This window comes from Oxyura jamaicensis, chromosome 24 (assembly GCF_011077185.1).
Source record: "Oxyura jamaicensis isolate SHBP4307 breed ruddy duck chromosome 24, BPBGC_Ojam_1.0, whole genome shotgun sequence".
NCBI classification, from domain to species: Eukaryota; Metazoa; Chordata; class Aves; order Anseriformes; family Anatidae; genus Oxyura; species Oxyura jamaicensis.
This window is the reverse complement of record NC_048916.1, coordinates 212,460-234,642: the sequence shown is the minus strand read 5'-3', so window position 1 is coordinate 234,642 and position 22,183 is coordinate 212,460. Positions and strand designations below refer to the sequence as shown.

The following is a 22,183-nucleotide window of genomic DNA, read 5'->3' as shown; positions in this document are numbered from 1 at the left end:
AAAATAAAATAAAATAAAATAAAATAAAATAAAATAAAATAAAATAAAATAAAATAAAATAAAAGGTGTAAGCCCAGAGAAAGGGAAAACCCACACACCTCGATACAGATGCAAGTACAATGTTAATCACACAGAAAGGGAGAAAAAGCACCAAACCTCCTGGATTTACTCAGCTCCTCTTTGCAAGCACGTTTTTTTGGTGCAGCAGTCACTGAGAATAAAACCTAGCACTTCCAGAACCCAAAACTCCCCTTTTTCTCCCCATAGTGGGCATTTCCCCACTAAGATGCTTTGCTTCTTCCATAGGCTTCCCTTCAACCATTCCAGCATCCCGCAAAAAAAGCTGAAAAGCCTCTCCTGGAGGGAAAGTTGTTCCCAATAATATAAAAGAAGCTGTTTAAATCTCTCTCTCTTTTTTTTTTTTTTTTTTCCTTTTTCCTTCCATGCCAGCCCCACAGAGCTGGAGCTGAGAATACATTAGCCTTTAATGAAGTGAAACCCTCATCTTGCCGGAGACACCTCATTTAGCGCAATTGTTTCGGAGCCATTACAGAAAGACAATTACAAGGAAGCGGCGAGAGTAATTGGAAATGCTGGCAGGAGTTGGGCGAAATGATAATAAATAAAAATATTCACCCTAATAAGCTTTCCAGGAGGGGGTGGGCTGGAGAAAATCAACATAATTAGAACTGAACCTCGGCGAGGAAAAACAGACAGCAGGGTGGCAAGTGCTCAGCATGGAGAGGAAGAGGGGAAAGTGAGGGAAACTTCATGTTTTGCCCCAAAATGTGGGGCTGAGCTGCTGGGAAGTGTTTTTGCCAGCTGTCCAACGCTGGTGGAGGATGCTCAGGAGCTGCAATGAGCAAGAACCTGTTGCCACACCAGGGTGGGGGAATCCTCAAGCATGCACTCGGTGCTTAAATTGGAGAAAAGACACCTAAAAAGCAGTTTTGCTGACAGGAAGACGCAGGATGCAGTGACATGGGGTGACATGATGTGCTATGCCATCAAATAACGTGGAGTTTTTCCTCTTTACATAAAAAATGCAATTATTCTCACTGAAGCCTGGTGCAGAGGCAGTGCTCACATATTCCTTTAATTGTCCTTGGAAGAAAAGAGCATGGAAATAGCAGTAGAAATCGCGGCGGTCCCAGCTCCAGCCTGGCCCCTGGCCAAGGAAAGCATTTCTCAGAAAGGCTCCCGATGCACACCAAAACTTGCCAGCTTCTTATTTGCAGATTACAGCTAGGGATTTCCTCAGGATTTGGACTAATGACCCTGGCCAGCAGCAACAACGTGCAACTCGCTTCATCAAGGCAGGAAAAGGGTGCAAAAGGCACAAAAGCGGGTTAAACCTCAAAGCATTATTGGGGCTCATGTGCATGTTGCAGCTGCACTGGTCTCAAAGGCGTTTGGGGACCCTGACCCCTCTGCAGGGGTTTGGTGCTCCTCCCCACTCCCTGCCCCCTGAGTGCAGGGCTTGTCCCCAAAAAGTCGCTCTCAGAGATGCTTATTGCAAGGAGGAAGAAGCTGCTGAGTACCTGACGCGGGATTTACCTTCCCCTCCCTTCCCAACTGCTGCTCAGCCCAAAAGGCACCATACACAATTGCAGAATCACAGAATCACAGAATCATCTAGGTTGGAAGAGACCTTCAAGATCACCGAGTCCAAACTCTGACCTAACACTAACAAGTCATCCACTAAACCATATCACTGAGCTCTACATCTAAACAGCTTTTAAAGACCTCCAGGGATGGTGATTCAATCACTTCCCTGGGCAGCCCGTTCCAGTGTCTAACAACCCTTTCGATAAAGAAGTTCTTCCTAACATCCAACCTAAACCTCCCCTGGTGCAACTTTAGCCCATTCCCCCTCGTCCTGTCACCAGGCACGTGGGAGAATCGACCACCCCCCACCTTGCTACAGCCTCCTTTCAGGTACCTGTGGAGTGTGATAAGGTCACCCCGAGCCTCCTCTTCTCCAGGCTGAACAACTCCAGCTCCCTCAGCCGCTCCTCGTGAGCCTTGGTCTCCAGACCCCTCACCAGCCTCGCTGCCCTTCTCTGGACTCGCTCAAGCACCTCCACGTCCTTCTTGTAGCGAGGGGCTCAAAGCTGAACACAGCACTTGAGGTGCGGCCTCACCAGAGCCGAGCACGGGGGGACAATCACTGCCCTGGACCTGCTGGCCATGCTGCTTCTCCTGCAAGTCATCTTATGCAAGCCATTTATTTATTGCAAAATAAATAAATAAATAAATATCAGAAACACTGTACAACTTGAAAAGCTGCCCTGAAGACCTTATTGGAAAAAAATGCACCTATTAAAATAATAATAAATACATATTTACATAGTTTGGAATCAAACAGTGCCCAGCTGTGATTCTGGGTCTGGCACCACAGGACGCGGGGCGCTGGGCAGGTGAAGCTCTGGCACGCACGCGGATGCACCCCCCAGAGAAAGCAGGGGAATTTTCCTCCTTCCTCCCTATTTTCAGTTGGCAAAGCAGGATGCCACTTTATTATTGCGATGTTTTACCAAACAGGGGTGAAATGCAGTAGGGAATTACAGGTTTTGTCTCTTTCAGCCAACCAAAGCCTGGGCAGGTCCATGCTGGGAGCATCTAAGCCCTTGGAATCAAATCCCCCAAGTCCCCGCTCCAGCCCTCTGGGACTGTTTCACCTTCTCAAGGTATTTTTGGTGCATAAACCCAGTGTTCCCAACCCAACACCTTCACACCTTTGCAGAGGGCAGGCGGTATTTACATAGACCTTTCCTCTTCTGGTTGCCAACCGAGGCAACTTTCATTTAAAAACCATGCACGTTTTTTCTTCAGCTATACTGCCATCTCGGAAATCAGTTAAGATCATTATCACAGAAAGAGATCAGAGATAAAACATTTTTATTTTCTTTTCTTTTTACTTATGGTGGGATTTTCAGCCACGCATCCCCCACATCCTACCCCTGGCTCCCATGGAAGTCGTGTTGAGAGTTAATGTTTCGTTAATATATATATATACATAAATGCTTTTTTTTTCTTTTCATTTTCCATATTTCTCCTTGGTCGCCAATTATTTGCCTCTCAAAGGGGTTATCACCATTCTCCCTGTGCTCCCTGTAACTTTTTTAGATTTACTGCCTTTGACAAGCCACAGGCAACGTTTACGCCACAATGCCACGTTATTAAATATTATTAAATATCCTGCAAGACTGCGCGCAGAACTATTTGGGGGTTGCAGAATGCCTCCATGGCAAAGACTGCTGATCAGGGTAAGTGGGGATTTCTGCCTGTGCAATTACTGCTCACGCTGGGTGATGTGGCCCCGCAGTAACAAATTCCCCCAAAATTTCATGAAAATTGATACAGCCAGGAACACCTAAGACAAAGCTCTTGCAATCTGGGAGGAAAGGGGGTAATTTTGGCGCTTTTTATTTCACTGATGGCGAAGGAGGGAAGGGCCAGCCTGATGTGGTGCACGTGGGGAGTGTGCATTGGATTGTGCACAGGAGTGTGTGCACGGAGGGTGCACAGAGTGTGCACAGGAGCTGGAAACATGCATGGAAGCATGCACCTAAATGTGCATGGATCGTGCACGGGAGCGTACCTGGGAGCTTGAAGTATGCAAGGAAGCATGCACAGAAGCTGGGAGTATGCAAGGAAGCGTGCATGGGAGCATACAAGAAGCAAACACAGAGAGCATGGCGATGGGAGTGTGCGCGGAAGCACGCACCAGAGCACGTGTGCACAGCAGCACGTGTGCCTGGCAGTGTGTGGGGAGCATGCACAGGAAACACTCCAAGCAACCAGGAAAGCCACAAACTGAAGAAGAATCATGTAAAACTTGTGGAAAATGCGCAGAAAGTTGTTTTACAGGAAAATTACCCCCCCCCCAAAAAAAAAAAAAAAAAAAAAAAAAACAGTAAAAGCAGCATTGCCTCTTTTAATGCAGAAGAGTAAAAAAAAAAAGTCTGTTCTTTCTTCTTATTTAACAGCACATCCAAGAGGGCACCGAACGTTCACACAGCCCCAGCTTTTGGTGCTGACAGCTGAAATTTCACTGACAAATGCCCCTTCTAGAGGTCATGCCCCAGGAGGCGACTGGGCAAAATCCCTTTGGATTTTCTGGGATCAGGAAAGTTTGTGAACAAACTTCCATCAGGGTTGGTCCAGGTGCACCCCTGCACTTTCCAACTGGATGGTGATGCCAGGGGGATTTTTAATTGAATTATTAGTTTGGGGATAATATATTTAATAATTTGGGTGTAATTTGGGCTTGGTGCAGCTCAACTGCCATCGGTGTGATCAGCTCCAAGTCAGAAGTGCTATAATGTGGAGAAGGCTGTGCAATAAATATATTGAGTTAATATAGTTTATTCTTCTTCATTGGAGCTCCAGCTAAAGGGACAGTGATTTTCTTGGGCTGTCTCTCTGGAAAATGATTTAGCTGAATGACAGTGCAAGGTAATGACTATTGCTTAATTGGGTCACTATTAGCATAAATGCAGCAAGTGCCAAGTAGTTTAATGGTGATTAACCAGGTGCTAAATAGGTGCCAGATTCAAAGCTGGGAGGTTTTTCGTGCAAGTTGTCCCAAAACTTGCATTGCCATGGGACCTGATTCCACGTCAGCCCTAAAACATCTCAAAAACGCTGCAGAAGATCCTGTTTTAGGATCTCTTCCCATCCATGGCAGGATAGGTGACACACTTCTCTCCTTCTCCAAACTTCTGTTTTTTAGATCCACTCTGTGACAGGGCTGAGATTTCTCCCAAGTGTCAGAGAGCAAGCTGGGAGTGTTGAAGCAATCACCGCCGAGATGCATCAGGTGAAATACAACTATCTTTTGCTCCAATACCCATGCAAAATTTTGGAGTTGGTTGACTATTCTGGGGGCTCAAAACCCCACAGTGGGTTTTTGCAGTCCGTCAGCCTTGGATAAGCCTCTGATGCATGGTTTGCAACAGCAAAGGCATCCAGCTCAGATGCAGGAGCAACCCGAGGTGAGGCCGAGCATCCCTGCCCTTTCCTGCCCTGCAGCTGGGGATGCGCATGCAACAAAGCACCTTCTCAGGGTTGCAAAAGCTAATTAATTTGCAAGCCAGTGTTTGGATACTGCAATTCCCGTGTTTTCTTTGGTAGCGGAGTGGAAAGGTTTATTTAGCCAGCAGCAGAGAAGGATTCACAAACATTCCCCTATCCTGCAGGGAGAGCCACACCGACCGAAAGGAGATTTAATTAGCAAAATCTCGTTAGGCAAACGAAATTATCCGTAAGACAATACTCCTCTGGACAGGGGGTATGATTAGACAAAGCCATTAATTGAGAAAGTAGCTCCAACAGCTCACTGGCTTCATTCATCTTCGTGCCGGCTCCATTTCACCTCTTTGGGGCTGAGATGAGGATGGGTTTTGGGGGGGTTAATGGCAGGGCCCTCTGGGGCGCAGCAGGGGACGGGACCTTTCACATCCCAGCCTGGTTTCAGTGCCTCAGGCACCTTGGCAATCTCCCACCACACAGGGTGGCACACACCAACCCAACGCTATTTTATGTAGCTTTTTTCCACCACCACACCAAAAAAGGAAAAAAAAAAAACCAACAAAAGAAACACATATTTAGGAGCCCTGCATACAGCAAAGCCTCATTCCCATTATTTTAAAGAGATTTAGAAAATATTTCTGCTCTTGTTTGATGGGTTTTGCCAAGTGGGGTTGCTCTGCTCTGGTCCCCAGGGACACCCGGGAGCAGGACGGTGCTGAGCCGCCCCACGGTCTGGAGACGTGTGGCACTGTGGGGAAAGCTCAAAGAGCCGCTGGCACAACCTGCTGCACTTCATAATTCCCCATGATTTAAAATCTGATGTTCTAACAACCGGCAGGAGGAGAGAAGAGAAACGTGGCCGTTCTCTTAACCTTTCGCTTTATTAGTGTCTTATGGAGTGACCTATAAAAAGCATCAATTCATGCCTCCGTTTTCCAGGAAGTACTCCAGGATCATTTAAAAAAAAAAAAAAAAAAAAAAAACTCATAAAAATAGGTACCCTGTGAACACTCCAGGTTTATATATAGCCAGGCGTTTCTTTTCATTTTATGACTCTTGTTCAACGGTAATTGCCAGAGCCCTCACACCCGGGGCGGCAGCAGGCTGCTTGCCCCCAACAATATATCCGAGTGCAGGCAGGGGAAAAGGAGAAATTCCTCAAAGCAAAACATCTCCCAGCAGCGTCAACAGGCAGTGGGGAAAAATGCTGCTTCTTCCAAGACAAGGAGCAAAAGGGTAATTCGTGGCCAAGCCATCGTACCCCAGCAACCTTCTGTCTTTGGAACTTCTCGACTTCTCTGTCTCCAGGTTCTACCATTATTGAAACAATGCCCACCCTACCACACCCCCCCACACGCCCCCAATAGATTCCCAAGCGATACTTGAAGGAAGGCTGAAACATCACAGCTGCAGCCCCACCAATGGATGGAAAACCCCGAAATTCGGAAGCTTTCATGCTTTTGTATCCATCACTGAAACATCAAACCATCTCCTCGGGATGTGCATCCTCATTCATCATTTCCAAGAAGTATCTTTGGGGATATTTGCCTCTCCTGGTGCAAAGATGAGCAAATAAGCACCCAGCGCATACATGATAATGATGTATTTTTGGTGGCAGTCATTGCCAAAGCTGAAGGTTTGCCATACAACAAGGGTTTTGCTGCCATTTTTGCTCCTGGAAGGGAGTTTAGATCCAAGGAACAACCCACCTGATGCCAGAGAGGGGTGAGCTGCAGCAGCAGCGGGTAATGAAGCAATCCCAATTAAGTCTCAGTGAAACTCCTGCACAGCATGTGACCATGGCGTGGAGGGACCAAGGCTCAGGATGTAGCCAGGGGCTCTGCAGATGGCAGAGGCAGGGCTGAAAGGGAGATTTTGGGGTTTTGGAGGACGCTAAAATTCAACCAGGAACCCAGGACCTGAAGACGGCTGAAAGGCTTGCAGGTGTTACCAACAGTGTGTTCGCCGCTCGCCAACAGCATCCCCTAACTTTAGCAACTGAAATCCTCCTTCACCACGCAGGGCAAGAAGGGTAGCAGGTCTGGGATTTCCCTGGACAATAGTGGCAGAAAGTGCCATAGCAGCCCACTCGTGCACGCTTAGGCAAAAAAAGCCACACGTGATGCAAGAATGCTTCTGCTCGGGACTAAATCCTGGCTGCTTTTAGGTGCAGGCAGCAAAATAGACAGGAGCTGTGGCTCTGGGTCTAACGGCAAAGCCGAGGCATCCAGGGCAGCACAAGCTCTTGCAGGAGGGGCTGGGCACAGCTTGCAAGGAGCCAACTGAAAACAACGTGCAAGAACATAAATAAATACGAGTTCAGGTTTCAGCAGCCACCAACCCAAGGGGCAAAGCAAAAACCATGCTGCCTCGGGAGATGTTTATCAGAGGAGAGGGGAAAGCTGTGACATCTGATCCGACACACAGCAGAGGGTGGGAGAGCCAGGTCCCAAAAGTGGGAGGGCTCACAGCCGCCCCATACAGGAACAGAGCGGTTTTGGGTGGGGGAAAACCATGCAATTCAATAACCTGGCAGCAAGGGCAGGATTTGACCCTCTTGGGATGCCCAACTGGCAGCCGGTCCCCAAATGACTACAGCTTCCCCAAAAACCATAGGGCATGGAGCAGGATCCTTCTTTGCTCCCAGGGTCAGAATAAAACACCCTGCCCAGGGCATTGCAGAATGGAGAAATTGCCGTAAAGCCAAATTCCCTGTTACAGATCTTGGGCAAAAGCATCCCCCCTTTGTGAGAGGAGACAGACCCTCAGCAGAGAAGGGCACGCGGAGCTGCAGTGAGGGAGACGCTGAGCCGTTCACTCCCAGGTATTCCTGAGCACAGAGATCACTGCCCAGCAATAAATTACACCCGGAGAACACAAACCTCGGGCAACACGCCGGCATTTTGTGATGGAGGAGGGTTTCATCCCCATGGGGAACCCCATCCTCTCCGTCCCACCAGGCCTCAGTGGATTTCGCAAGAAACACGCCAAAAACGCCCCGCATGCCCGGCTGTTTGCGTGGCATCAGGTGACACCAGCTCAGCCGTCCCGTGAGCTGTTCAGCTCCTCATTCCAGCCATCTATTTTTACTCCGAGGTGCAGCCATGCCCGGGGAGGGTTTAACATTTCCAGTGCCAGGCCGAGCCAGCGTGCTACAGGGAGGGAAGGCTGCGAGTCGGGATGCGGCCACGGGCGAGCAAACAGGACACAGGGCCTGCTGCAGGCCTGCAGCCCCACACCGAGCTCATTACCCAGTAACTTCTGAGGTCTACCTCAGTGCACAATCAATACGGACTAATTAAAATGAACACTTTGTTTGTTAGTGGGTTGCTTTCTCAAGCCCAGGTGGACCAGGCTTTCTCAACCCCCTTTGCAGACTGGCCCTGCCAGGTGACCCCACACAGCACCCAGGAAAGAGAAGAGAAAATACCAGTATCAGAGAGAAAATACCAGTATTATTTCACCGCAACGACACAGCAGGACCAGCCCTGTGCAGAAGGATGGAGACCAGCACCAGCCATGGATGCTTTTTGTCCCCTTTCTGGGCTAAAAGAGCACCCCACACTGCTGGCAAAGCTTCTTTTCCCTGCCTCTGCACAGCTGCAATGTGTTTTTTAGTTTGATTTAACTGGGGGAGGGGGGGGATTAATTAAGTTTTAAATACCACCCTTGCTGCACTGCAGCCACAGACCCAACTTTACCCTTTTGATAAAAAACAACAACAAAAAGCAGAGGAATTCAGTATTCTGCCCCTAAGCATACCCCTGGCCAGCTGCCCCAGCTGGTAAATTCCTGCAGCACCAACGGTGTGCATGGAAATGCCCCGGTTTGCATTGCCCTTAACTGATGAGGAGCAAAACCAGCGGCTCTAATTAGGGCTAACGAGGAAGAGAGATTCAACTCAAAGAAGAGATTATTTATATTCATTGATTACAAAGCTGAAGTTGCTCTGCTGTGTTCATCAGAAATGATTATTTTAGCGACAAACAGGTGCCACCAAAAACCTCCCCAAAGCCAGGAGGGATGAGGCGATGCAGTGCTGGGCTGCGATGACTTTGAATCCTTCGCCAAGTTCATCGTGGTTCCACCTCTCAGGCTCCACCGTCCATTGGTGGTGACGGCTCTACCATCACCACCATCCGATTTCCATCTGAGTTTGATACAAGTTTGGAGCAAGACCCACTTAAGTATTTTACACTCCCCTTGCATGTAAAAGGTTTTTCTTTCAGTGCTGCCTAAAGGGTGGGATTGCACTTTGAAACCAAAAATGGTATGACGTTTTCCTAGTTCTTCCTTTGAAACTTGGTTTTGTAAGAAAATCAGATTTCGTACGTGCACTCTGTTTGCAAGGACAACCACCAATGGGCACCAGACACAGACAGCACTTAAGAGCCTCAGACATCAAAGATGCTGAGAAACTACTTTTTACTTTAACGAGGCAGGAGCAACCAGCTTGGCAGAGAGAAGTCTTTCTGCTGGTTTTTACTGATTTTTAACTGTAGAAATGAGGTTACACTTGCAGCCATACAAAAAAGGCAGGTGCAGAAAAAGCCCAAGTTTGGAGAAGGGTCCCAGGACCTCAGTATCCTACTGCTGGGTTTCTGCCAGGAAGCATTTAATGAGCAAAAACCCTGATGCTGATGGATCAGAAAAAATGAAGCCAGAGGGAGAGGAGGGCATGGGCACCGGCCGCGCTAAGGGAGAGAAACCGCAAAATAATAAACAGCCAAAGTGGGAAGTGGCCCCGTCAGGGAGGAGAGCAAGCACCTCTCCTCTGTGGCTTCCCAGATGCACCCGGGTGCCCTGAGAGGACCTGAGCTAATTTGGATGCCGTGCTGGAGTCTCCGGTTTGGGTGCCTGGCAAGGATCTTTGCTGACTGGGTACCCAAACAGGATGCTTATTGATTCAGATGTCCTGCAAGGATCTTTGCTGATTTGGGCACCACTCCAGCATCGTTGCTCATTCAGGTGCCATGCTAGGGGCTTTGCTAATTTGGTGCCTGGAAAGATTTTTTGCTAATTTGCTTAAACTTCAAGATTCTTTGCTGATTTGAGCAACTGGTATTGATCGTTTCTGATTTGGGTACCATCCTATTGCTTTGGTAATTTAAGTGCCACATTAGGGTCTCTGCTAAATTAGGAATCCGGGCTGCGGGATACGAGCAGATGCACAGTGGCTGCATCCACTCCTCTCCCATGTGCATTTTAAGGTTCACAGCAGCTTTGCACCCCAGAGGGTACAAGGAGCATGCTGAAATGCTGAGCATGGTGCAACACCCTTCCTGGCGTGTTTTGCTAATTGTACAAACCTAATGGGGGAATGCACCAGCAAAAAAGGGTAATGGCCATCAGGCCAGCAATAAAACAAAATTAATGGTCCATGGGAAGAAATCATGTCCACTTAATACCAGCTTTGAAACTCTAATAGAATAATGTAATACCAACGGGGCTTCGCTATGTATGCAGATTGCTTACACCGCTGTTAATCATGCGCAACCCCAACCACGCTCTGCCCAAGCTCACCCAGCCACGATTATTTTGGGAGGAGATCACAAGAGCATCCTTCGCCCTTTAGGAGAAACAACTACAAGTGGGTGGGCTTGTTTGGTCTTTTTTTTAGGGGCCTTTCTGCTACAATTGCAGCTTCAAGGTGCCTGGTGTCACAGCAAAACGCCTTGCTGAGGCTGTACCCAAGGCTGTGCTTTTTCTTTTGTTTTTCCCCCCCAAGGATGCTGCAGCCACTCTGGATGCCAGGAAGAAATGTGAGGCTTTGCGAGATTATCGTGCCAAACCAGAAAAACTCAAAGATTCCCCCAGCATATTGATAAGAACAACAACAAAAAAAAAATCTCCTATTATGTTACCCTAATAATACACTAATAAAGCGGACAGACACTGCAGCCTCCAGAAAATTCAGGAAAACGCTGTTTTGTTGCAGGAAAATGTTACCTGGAAGGATTTCTGATACCAAATGTGACACCCCAGCAGTTAACAACTCCCTGGCATTTCTTCGTCCAATCCCTTTTTACTCTTGTTTTTAACCCAGCCAATGAGATCCCAAAACAACTGAAAAAATACCTCTTTTGGTCCTTTTTAAGCATGTCAGCCCATAATTTTCATCAGGATCCCTTAGCTCTTTTTCTCCCTAAGAAGGTGCATACATATCCCCTGGATATTTCTCTAGGCTATCTGTAGTTTTATAGCATGCTCCTGTTCAACCCTTTTTTCAGGCTGAGAGTCCTGGTCTGCTTCATCCCAGTAAAGGTTTAATCATTTTGGTGGGCTTTGGCTCATTCTGGAACAAAATAGGAGCGTGTGAATATTCCCTGTGGAAAGGGATGGGGAAGATGCACATCTCAACAGACTGCTTTCCTTTTGGAGAAAAAGCCTGGCACAAAGAAGTTTTGCACAGAAACTTTCAGCGTGACCAAAGCCCTTAAATTCCAGGAAAACCAGGATTAAAAGCGGATGTGGAATATTTATACGAGGTTGTGTAAATAGAGACTCAACAAGGCCGGGGACGTCACAAGTGCTTTTAAACATCTCAAGTATGGGATGTGATGTGAAAAATTAGTGTTTTCCACTACTGCAAAGCCAAAACACTGGGAAAAACAGAACTTTTATTAATAACCCAAAGCATGCTGGCAATACCATGGCTTTTGCAAGGGTCTCCCCTCTGACAGCAACCACGCCAGGCTGCATTCCCTAACTCCTTCTGCTACGGGTTTAAAAAAAAACTCTTTTCCAAGACAGCAGAAGAAGGATTATCTTCCCTATATTAGCAACTCACAAGCCCAATGCTACTTTTTCCTGTGGGAAAAATGCCGTTTCTTCCCCCAAAATGCCAAGGGAGCAACAGAAGGTTGCTCAAATTGCAGCCTTCTGTGGTCGAGGAGCCAGCGGGGCATGGGGCTGACCGGGGATGTTCCAGCTCCAAGTGCACAGTGGGGAAAAGGCGCCAAGCTGGGAGATGCTCATTGCCCAGAGTTTTCCCGCAAGAAAAGCCTGCCAGATGTGAGCTCTCCAAAAGGAAATGGGTGCAGCACCCCCCCTGCACCACCAGCTTATTCCCACCACATCGGTCCGAGCACCCTGCTGCTGTGATTTCCCCCAAATGAAGCCAGGAGTAAAGGCTCCGGGTTGGAAAACCACCTTTCACCTTTTGAGGACCGAATTATTGTCATCTCCCTTAAATTAGGGTCGGGGCCCAAGCTGGGAAACTCATCCCAGGCAACAAACAGAGGCGATGCCCCAAGGAGGAAGCAGCCACGCTGCCGCCGCCACCACTCCACTCACCCCTGCGCAGCCGTGCCACGAAGCGGCTATTTTAAGCCAGCCGTCGAGGCTCGACCGAGATATTGTTTCACCAACAATTTTTTCTCTGGGTTTCATGTGACATCACCCAGCAATTGAATGCAACCCTAAAATAAAGGGGCAAACTCTCTCCCATTTTAAACACTGTAGAAATAGCACGAGCGTTAAATATATCAACCCAGATGCCCGAAGACATTCTATGACCAATTTTTCTTACTGCGTGCTATTCATCAGAGCAATGATAAAAGAGCTCCAAACACGTGTAGTGCTTTAGGTTCCGTGTAGTGCTTTAGGTTCCGTTAAAGGCTGAAATTCAGCTAATTAAAGGGCTGAGGGGGGTGGGGCAGGGGCAGGTTGTTCCCTGGAACTGTGAAGCTGGGAGTGGTGAATCCCAGCTTGGGAAGACATCTGATTCCTCCCCAAACTGTGCGATTTAACCCCTTAGCCCCCAAAAGATGACTCTGCTCCAGCACCTGAATTAGCTTCATGACGTTTGTTGTTTTTTGTTCGTTTGTTTGTTTTTTAGGGACACTTCGTGGGGTTCTTTTGGTGCCATGGGTGCCATGGGAGCCAGCTGGGCATAACTAACAGAAGCTGAGAAGATGCCCAAAAATAAGGCTGGAAAAGAGGCTTGGAGGCGGATTTCCCAACCCATTGTGCAGCAGCTCGGTCCCCACAGGGCTTGGAGCATCACTTGGGGCTCTTCTCTCACCAGTCCTCACAGGCTTCCAACGCCCTCTGCAAGATGAAACAGCAGCATTGCAGAGGGGATCCCACAGGTGGAATTATTCAAGCCATGAAACGCTCATAAATCTTTCAGCCTGCATGCTGAGGTAGGCCCCTTTTATCTTTAAAAAACTGAAAAAGAAGTATTTGAACAGGTATCTGTCTAATCACACCCTCACTCTGGACACCTCAGGAGCATCCCTCGCTGTGATCTCAGCCCCGAGGTGCCTTCTCCTTCCCTCCTGCACTGCTTTTCGGGCAGGATTAGTCCCTCACCATGTACGCTCGGGGTTTTCCTACCCAAAACAACAGTGACGATGTCATGTCCAGCTGCCACATGGCTCTTTGCTATTGCAAAGTTGTTGGGAATAGTTTTATCTGTTCTCTGATTTGCTCTTATTTGCCATCTGCAGTAATCCAGTAGGGAATGTTGCTGTTTGGAGCCCAAACTCTTTAGCTTGAGACTTACCCTGGCAATCAAAACGCTGTATCAATGCTTATTAGGTTACTATGCATCAAAAGCATTGCGCTAAAGCAGCCCCATGTGGATTTCTTGATTTAAAACTGTTCTTCATAAGCTTAAGAAATCATTTGTAGCAGACTCAGGTCACCCTGTGCATCCAAAACTTGCTCAGCAACAAGTCTTGAAGCTATTTTGTCCTTAATTTCTGCAGCTTGGGGAACTTGACCCCTTTTGCACGATTTAGTTTCCTCATTTGCAAAGGGCCTGGGCAGTCTGAAACTCATATTGCAAGTAAAGACCAGCAGCGCAGGGCAAACATCTCATCGGAAAAACGCTGAGAGCAGCCGCAGGCTGCGGGGTCCAGCACTCCCCAAGCCCACGAACAGAAGCAGCGGCCCTGCACACAGCGTGCCTTGCTCAGTTGTGCACAATTCCAAATTTGCTTTCTGCAAATATTTGAATACTCGGGCTAAACATTCGCTTTTTGAGAGCACATGCACCAGCAACGCTGCAAAAGCAGGGCAGGAGCATGCACCCATGCGTCGCGGTCGTGTTTTTTCCAGCACAAAACAGGACATTGCTGGAAGGCTCGAGCCAGCACCGGGAACAGGGGGAAGCAGAAAAGCTGCTGTGCTGCTGCATTCCTCTGATTTTCCTCCCTTCAGGGGGTTGCATTGGTTGGAGGGGAAGAGAAAGGGAGGGAGTGGGGTTGTGACAGCCGCCAGCATCCCCAGGGCATGTACAGCTTCATAGCGGCACATTGGCACTTTTCCCAAAAAACATGCTTTTCCCACCAAACCAAGGTTTCACAAGGCAGTGGTGGCATCAGCAAAGTGCCAGGTGCCACCCCCGTGCATCCCGGCCATTCGAAACGTCATGGCAGGGGCCGGCTGTGGGGCCACTGGTCCCCTCGCCCCCGGGAAGAAGCAGGTATTTATAGCCCGTGCTCTCATCCTCGCCGCCCCGATTAATTAAATTAGCACAAAGGCGGGTTTGTTGAGCGCTCCTGGCCTCAGCTAAAGCGGACGGCAAACAGGAAACAAAGGGTTTAATTCTGTCTGGTTTCATGAAGGGTGCTGTGTGTCCTGGCTGGGCGCTGGAGTGGGGCCAAAGCTGCCCCCCGCCCCTGGCTTGCACCAGCCTGGGGGTGGTGGTAAAATCCCATAGGGTAACACGCTGGGCTTTGCAAAGGGGGTGTTTGCACTGGGGGCTTTGCAACGGGAGCTCTGCAAAGGCGGTGTTGTGGAAGGAGTTTGCAAAAGGGGCATTGCAAAAGGGTGGGCTCTGAAAAGGGTGCATAGCGGGGGGGGTTTGCCAAGAGCACTTTGCAAACCTCACCTGGCAGCTTTCCCACCCCCACTGCTCCCTGCTCAGTGGTCATGAAGGAAAGGCCAAGGTGCCGATTTGGGTGCATTTCAGCTGCTTTTGGTGCAGGCCTCCATCGCTGCATGGCCAAACACCTGGACCAGCCGTGGGTTTTACATCTCCTCAGGGGACCAGTTTCTCCCACGTGTCCCACAGGGAGATACCAAATCTCCTCCCAAATCCCTGCCTTGCTTCTGAAAATCTCTCTTCTTCTGGCCAGGAGCGCAGCATTTGTGCAAGCTTCCTGCGAGAAGGATGAAGACTGGGTCTTAAATTTGGCTCCAATGGGAGCAGCCTCCTTTGAAAAAAAGACTAGCAGTTAAAGAAGAAAAAAAGGAAAACAATAATAATAATAAAAAAGATGCTTGCAATTTTAATTGAAGGAACAGTTCGGTGCATTGCTGGTTAAAAAGTTGCAGGAGAGCTTTGGTGCAGTGTTGAGGCACTAGCACTTTCTTTTGCAGATGCTCACTTTTTGCAGTAAAATTCAACTTGTGACCTGGGGCCAGAAGGCACTAACACAATTTGCCCATTGCTGCCCAAAACGAGCTTCTCCCCCACCCCCAGTCACAGAGCCCCTCGGTGCATCCCTGCCCTGCATCCCCTCTTGCACTGCTCTGGCCCGGGCACGCTGAGCCCTCCCCAGCTCATCACACACGTGCCCTGCGAGCCAGCAGGACCAGAACAATGCCCCAGGGCCCTCCGAGGATACAACGAATGCAGAGCGAAAACGCTGCTCCGATTCACACGGAGATAACAGCCCATCCCCAGGAACACTTCTATCCCCTCTGAAGGAAATCCCACCGTGAAGGCTGCAGGGAAGCAAGGCGATGCCCACCTTGAGATAACCTTGGCCATTTTCCAGGTGCTCTGCCGGCTGTGCCACTGAAGCAGCCCGCTCACTTCGCTCTCCCTCAGAGAAACAGCAGGATTTGCTGCTTTCAGCACATGTATCCTCCAGCCAAACAATTCCTAGGGAGACTGGCGGGGTGAGGAGGGAGGAAGCCCACACAAATGGAAAAGGTAAGGTCAGATGTCAGGGTAGGTGGCCCAACGGCTGGGATGCGTGGATGAGGCTGCAACACTCAAAAAGCCAACACGGGCAGTACAAAGCCACAGCCCCTCCAGTGGGATTTGGGTGCCAAGGAAAAATGGGGAATGGGGAACGTGCCTGTGACAGGGACCGGTTTTGGCCAGAGTCACCCCTGAAAGCCAGAGGTGCATCGCTAAAATCATGCCAGCATCCCTGGAGCAGCATCACTAAAATCACTCTGGCATCCCTGGAGTGAGGTGGAGACACAGTGGGGCAAGCTTGCAGTGCTGATAGGAGTTTTAATTATTGGCTCATTAGGAGAATCGCAGTTATCAGATTCACCTTGCTCTGCCGATGTTGGGGCACTGAGAGCCACCAGCACCATTTGTGTCCAGCTCCGAGGGAAACGCAGGCAAGGCTAGCAGGATAAATTTGCACCAGCTTAATTCAATTGAGGGCCACACACGGAAATCTGCCTCCTGATCCCAGTTGTGTTACCCATCCCATTACGCGCTGACAGCTCGGATCCGTGCAGGAAAACAGCCCTCCGATCCCGTTTATTAAGTTTGTTCTTTGCTGTCAGGCTGACAAAGTGCTCCAATTTATAGAGCGTTTGCTTAGAGCCAAACAGCTTCTGCATTCACGTGCTCTGCTAAATATTTGCCAAAAGTGCCATTTTCATCTAACGGACAACTTCAAAATGCATTTTAAATGCTATTTTTAAATGTGTGAATGCCCTCCGAAGCAAAGGGAGGGTCTTGGCATGGGCACGGACACATTCAGTGGACAAAACACCCCACTTTGGTTTTTATGCCGCCGAATTAATTGCCATAGTTAGATACACTGGCTCTGTCACTAAGATATAAGGAAAGCAATTTCTGCACTAACGACTGTTCCGGACACTTTGTGCAAACGTGATCTCCTTGGGATCGAGGTATATTTTTTGTTGTTTTATTAATGCACTCAGGATCCAGTTTCTGTTGTGTTTTTTTTTTTTTGGGGGGGGGGGTCTGAAATGGGTGACTGAGGAGGAGGAGGAGGCCAGGGGCTGCTCCACTGAGGAAGACGAGGGAGGACGGATCACTGGGAGCGACCCGGGGCTGATCCAGATACTACAACCTCGCTCACTGGTGCTAAGAGGCAGCAAGAAGACACTGGGGGGGGGGTGAAAAAGAAAAGCACAAAGCACACCAACAAGTCTTGTTGTGGGACTGGCACGGAAAAATTAAGAGCTTAAAACTGTAAAAATATAAACTCCCCCCACCGCTCGGTGACTTGGCAGAGTTTTATATGACACATAAATTAGGACAGCACGTCTTTCAGCTGCACGGGCTGAGGTGCTTGCTTCCTCGTTCAAATTTATTGCTCGCGAGCATTAAAAATGTCTAAACCGGTTTACATACCCCATCACAGTGGGAATTTGCTTGGGGATAAGGGAGCTTGTAATTGCTAAAACTAGCCTTATAAGCTGGAAGCGGTGTTTAAAAAACATTTTAAGGGCTTTATAAAGCTATAAAGCGCCTTCCAACAAACCTAGAAGTGATGCATCTAAAAAGACCAGTCCTGCCTCCCAAAAAATGAGGAATAACACAGAGCTGATCGCATGGCACAAGCTTCCTGCAGACACCGAAACATTCTATTTTTCTGGAATTACAGGTCGCCTTCCCAGCGCGGGGCGACGCAATTTTAATGCTCTGAATCCTGTTTCTGATGTGCATTCTTTAAATGCGTAGCAGTGACACGAAATAAAATATGAGTCGTCTAAAATGGTTCAAAATAAGGCTGGGATTTTCGGATATCCACATCGTGTAGATTAACCCCAAATCCGTCGCTTGCCCCACTGCCATTTTTCAATTGGCTTTAACAGCTTTATTGAGGGTACAAAGCCAGACATTGTGACCGGGGAATGGGAGAACAGAGCTGGTGCTCGCCGAAAAATGTGGTTTTGGTTATAACTATTTTCATAGTTTTTGCAACACCTTATTAAAGTTGAAAGCTACACATATAACATGACTGGTGGCACTTTCCTAACGCGCTGAAGTTGTATTTCATTGCAACTGACAGGGCAGCCGGGCATTTCCTCGCTGCTCCCCCATTTTGGGGGGCTCGGTGGGATTGGGCGTGCAGTGTGCTGGCAGGACACAGCGCTTTGTCTCTCAGGGAGCCATGTGTCCCTGCAAAGCACCCCTTCCCCTGCATTTCCATCTCCTTGCGCTTTGATTTTACGTGCCGCCTCTCTGCACTGCGAGATGCTAAAAGGCAAGGATGTACCAGGGGAAAAACACTCCAGCTGGGCACAGAAAGCATTTCCAGTTCAAGGCGAACATTTGAGACCACTCAGCCTACTTTTTCTCCTGGTTTTGCTCCTCTGCTCAAGGCACAGTCGAGGAAGGGTCGCAGGCATTGGCCCCTTGGAGCTGGATGCAAGCATCTGCATCTCATTAGCTGCAAAGATCATCACGCTCCAGCAATGCTGACCAAAAAGGCACTATTTGGCTTTAAAAAAAAAAAAAAAAAATCACTCTAATATGCCAGACACAGCTCTCCATCTTGCTACACTTGCAAATATTTAACAAATGCTAATTTAAGTTTATCAGCAAACGTTCGAGACTAACAAGAGGTTATTTTCACCCGCCACCGCCGCGCTCTTGGCAGAGGCGGTGAAGAGGGAACACAAAAAAGACGCGATCAGCCCAGCAGAGCCAAGGCCAAATTCTCATCTTATTGACACAGCTGCAAATCCCTGCTTGGCCGAGCTCGCGCCAGGTTTCCAGCTGCGCAGAGGCAACCCCAGGTCCCTGCCGCCTGCGTCTCCCAAGGGGTTTTGTGCCGCGCATCACCTGGAGCATCACCTCCATGGCCAGCGCTGCATCCCTGCTCCAGTCACTCGTGAGGACCAGAATCATTTCCCTCCGTGCTCTTATTCTGAGGAGGAATCTTTCACTGGCTGGCCTGATGATGCCGTGAAATATATACATTTTTTCTAATTAATGGGCATTTGTTCCTAACAGGATTCCAGTTCCAGTTCTCATTAGGGGTAAAACTGCTCCATATTTAGTCCTCTCCGTAAAAGCTTCCCGCGGTCAGCCTAGCGATCGTGACGACCAGCGGCTCCGTGAAGGCTGTTTGCAAAACTGCTCCGGAATGGAGTCACTCAACAGCACGCATGAAATTAACTCCAACCCCGAGAGTGTAACCCCAAACCATTAAAAACACACATGGTGTCTGCTTGGGTTAAGCTGCCAGGAGTTAGCAGTGGCTGTCTGGAAGAAGCCCCTCGCAGCTGAGGTATCATTAATACCACACCAAGCCAGCGCGCAGCTCCGCAGGCAGCACGCCTGGATCCAGCGCCTTACCCCACCACCACCGAAAGAGCAGGAATTAGACCGAGAGAGGGCGAGTACACGGCAGGGAGCGGTGCCTTCACCTCCGCGTGGTCCCCAGCCACCACTCAGACAACACCTGTGATGCCAAGGCGGTTCTCCCCGCAAAACCCACCAATATTTTGCTTTTTGCCACGCCAGACTTTGGGAAACTTTAGGAAAATGCATTTTGATGTTCATGTTTGGTATTTCTGCAAGGGGACAAAAAAAGAAAGACCTCGTGGAAGATGTGTCTCATCCACAGCCAGGAGAAAGGGGAAAGAATGCTCAGCCTCAAGAAACTCAAATCTGGTATTCTAAATGAGTGTCTCCCCTTCCAGCACAAGTTTGAGCCCCTCCTATTTTTACCGCAGGCTCTCTGCCTGCCTTTGTGCAACTCTTCCAACCTGCCCACCAGCACCCAGATGAATGATCCCGTCCTTTAAAAACTATTTCTAGCCAGTGCAGCCACCATGGTGTTGTAGGGCAGTGAGGTGAATCGCTGGGGAGAACACCCCAGCACACTGCGATACGGCCCCACGTGCCGCCCACCACGCCGCTGCTCACCTATGCTGGAGTATCAGCCATCGCTCGGAGACTTACGGACCCGTCCTGGAGGCTTCCCGGAGCAGGAACGGGAGGTGAAGGCAAGCAGCAGCTTTCTGGTGGTCGATCAACCCGAAGAAACCATTTAGCCATTAGAAAGTTCCCTGGAAAGGCAAAAAAAAAAAAAAAAAAAAAAGCAATACCGGGAGGTCCTGTTAGCTTTAGCGGTTCCAAATTTGGCAATGTTAAAATAGATGCATTTTCCTGAGGCCAAGCAGAGCAGTGGGCATCGATGGGCATTGCCCTGCATGCAGGTCCTACCCACATCGACTTTTCTGCATTTCCTTAAAAAAAGTGGAGATTTTCCTTTATCTCCCTTCCTGGAAAAAAAAAAAAAAAAAAGTAGGAAGCTGCATTTAAGTAGCTAAAAAGTTTATTGCAAGCCCAGTGGGGATGTTGAGCATCCTCCCAGTTGCAACTTGGCCACACTCGCCATTGGCCCCCAGCACTGCTGTGACCATAAACGCAGGGGATGCGTGCCCATGGTGCTGCTCCCCAGACTGTGCAGGGAAGGAGGGAGCTCAAAGGAAACATGCGAGCGGCTTCGGGCACACAGTTCCCAGCTTCCTCCTAGTTTTTCTGAGTGTTTGGGGCATTCCCACCCACTCCCGGCCAAAAGACCCTGTGTGGTGGTGGGGGCTGATATTAAAGGGAGTGGTGGCTCCGGGGGATGGCAGAACTGGAGGAAATCTGTTTCAGGTGCAAAATTGGACAGAATCTGTCTAGTCAACGGTGGCTCCTTCCGCAACCGATGCTGATGCTTGTGGGCACCAGCTCTCGGATTAATCTCACCCGTAATTAGATTTGATCAATTAACTTTTGCCCCTAAATAATAAATGAATCTCAGCAGGAGGAGTTAAATAAATGGGAGGGGGGGGAAGGGGGAGGAAAATAAGGGGGAATCCCAATGTCTTCACCCATCTGCTCCACAGGGCTGAAACGCGCCCCTGCCCCGGGCGCTGTTTTGCTCTTTGCCCAAACCGCTGCGGCTGAGCCCGGGAGCCGCAAACAGCCCCAGGGCATCCGGGGGTACTGGGCAGGGTTTTTTTGTTTGGTTTGAAAGGGACGAGAAACAAGACCCGAGACGTGTGAAAGCACGCTTAGGAACACGGAGCAGGGAAAGTTTCGCCGGAGCTGGCGTCGGGTCCTGCAAGAGCTTTCCCCGGGGAGAGAAATCCATTAAAAACACCGAGAGGAGCCGTTCCCAGCCAGCTGCCCCCGCATCCCGGCCAAAAATAACCCCCGGTGGCGAGAGCCCTAATCTAATCTCCCCACCTTGGGTTCGCAAACATCCCGCCGGGCTGAGGGCTCCTTGCGGGAGGGAGGCGTTTGCCGCGAGGCCGGTGGCGAGGTCCGGAGGGAGGCCGGGAGGGCCGCGGCCGGAGCCCGAACAAAGAGCGGAGCTGGTGAGGGTGCCCCAAACTTCTGGGGCGTCCCGGGGATGCGCGTGCGCGGAGGACGGGTGGGGGGGGGGTTCCAAAATAATAATAATAATAATAATAATAAAGGCAAAAAGCTGCAAAAATGCCGCTTTTGCCCTTCAACCCAGGGCCTGCGGGCTTGTGGGGTCTGCTCGCGCCAAGCGGGTTTGATGCCAGCGGCGCGATGCTGCGGGGGATCGGCCCTGCAGGGTGGCACGGCCCCCCCCACCCCCCCGACCCTGGGGGCTCCCGGGGGCTCCCCGAGGTGAGGGGGTGCCTCCGGGCGAGGGGGTTCTCCGCTGCCTCGGTGCGTGCCGCCGGGCTGCCCTGCGTGCAGGGGCAACTTCAAACCGCAACCGGACCGCGGGGGCAGGGGGGGTTGCAAAGGGCTGGGCGCGGGGGGGCGGAACGCAGCCCCCTGCGCGGATCGCAACGGGCTCGGGGGGGGATCGCAAGCCCCGGGAGGAACGGCAACGGGCCGGGGGGGCACTGCGACCCCCACGGGCACCGCAACCGGCTGGGGGGAGCGCAGCCCTCGGAGGGGAGGGGGGGAACACACCGGACCCCCCCCAAGGACACCGCAGCCCCCCGGGAAACCGGGAGTACTGCGGCCGGCCGGAGGGCTGGAGAGCATCGCAAGGGCCGGGGCGAAGCGCAGCCTCCCGGAGGCACGGCGGAGACCGACCGGGGATGCGGGGGGGGGGGGGTGGAGCACGGGGGGTGACGGCGACCGGGTGCGAGGCGTGCCGGTGCCCCCGCTGATCGCGGCCCCCACGGCGCTCCGCGGCGTCGCACGGCGGCCATGCACCGCCGCTGCGAGCCGTGCACCGGGAGGGGAGGAGGGGAACGGGGGGGG

The 22,183-nt window shown here is 50.2% G+C and overlaps 1 protein-coding gene across 2 annotated transcripts in view; it reads right to left on the bottom strand.

Annotated features, from left to right (window-relative positions):
- Window positions 1–21,363, bottom strand: part of PKNOX2 (PBX/knotted 1 homeobox 2) — an 86,024-nt gene extending 64,661 nt beyond the window's left edge. For both annotated transcript variants that reach the window (XM_035346335.1, XM_035346333.1), the window contains exons 1-2: window positions 21,182–21,363; window positions 19,868–20,010 (exon numbers count right to left, since the gene is read on the bottom strand). The gene's annotated coding sequence lies outside the window, so the exon portion shown is untranslated. The remainder of the gene's footprint in view (window positions 1–19,867; window positions 20,011–21,181) is intronic.
- Window positions 21,364–22,183: the final 820 nt, after the last annotated feature.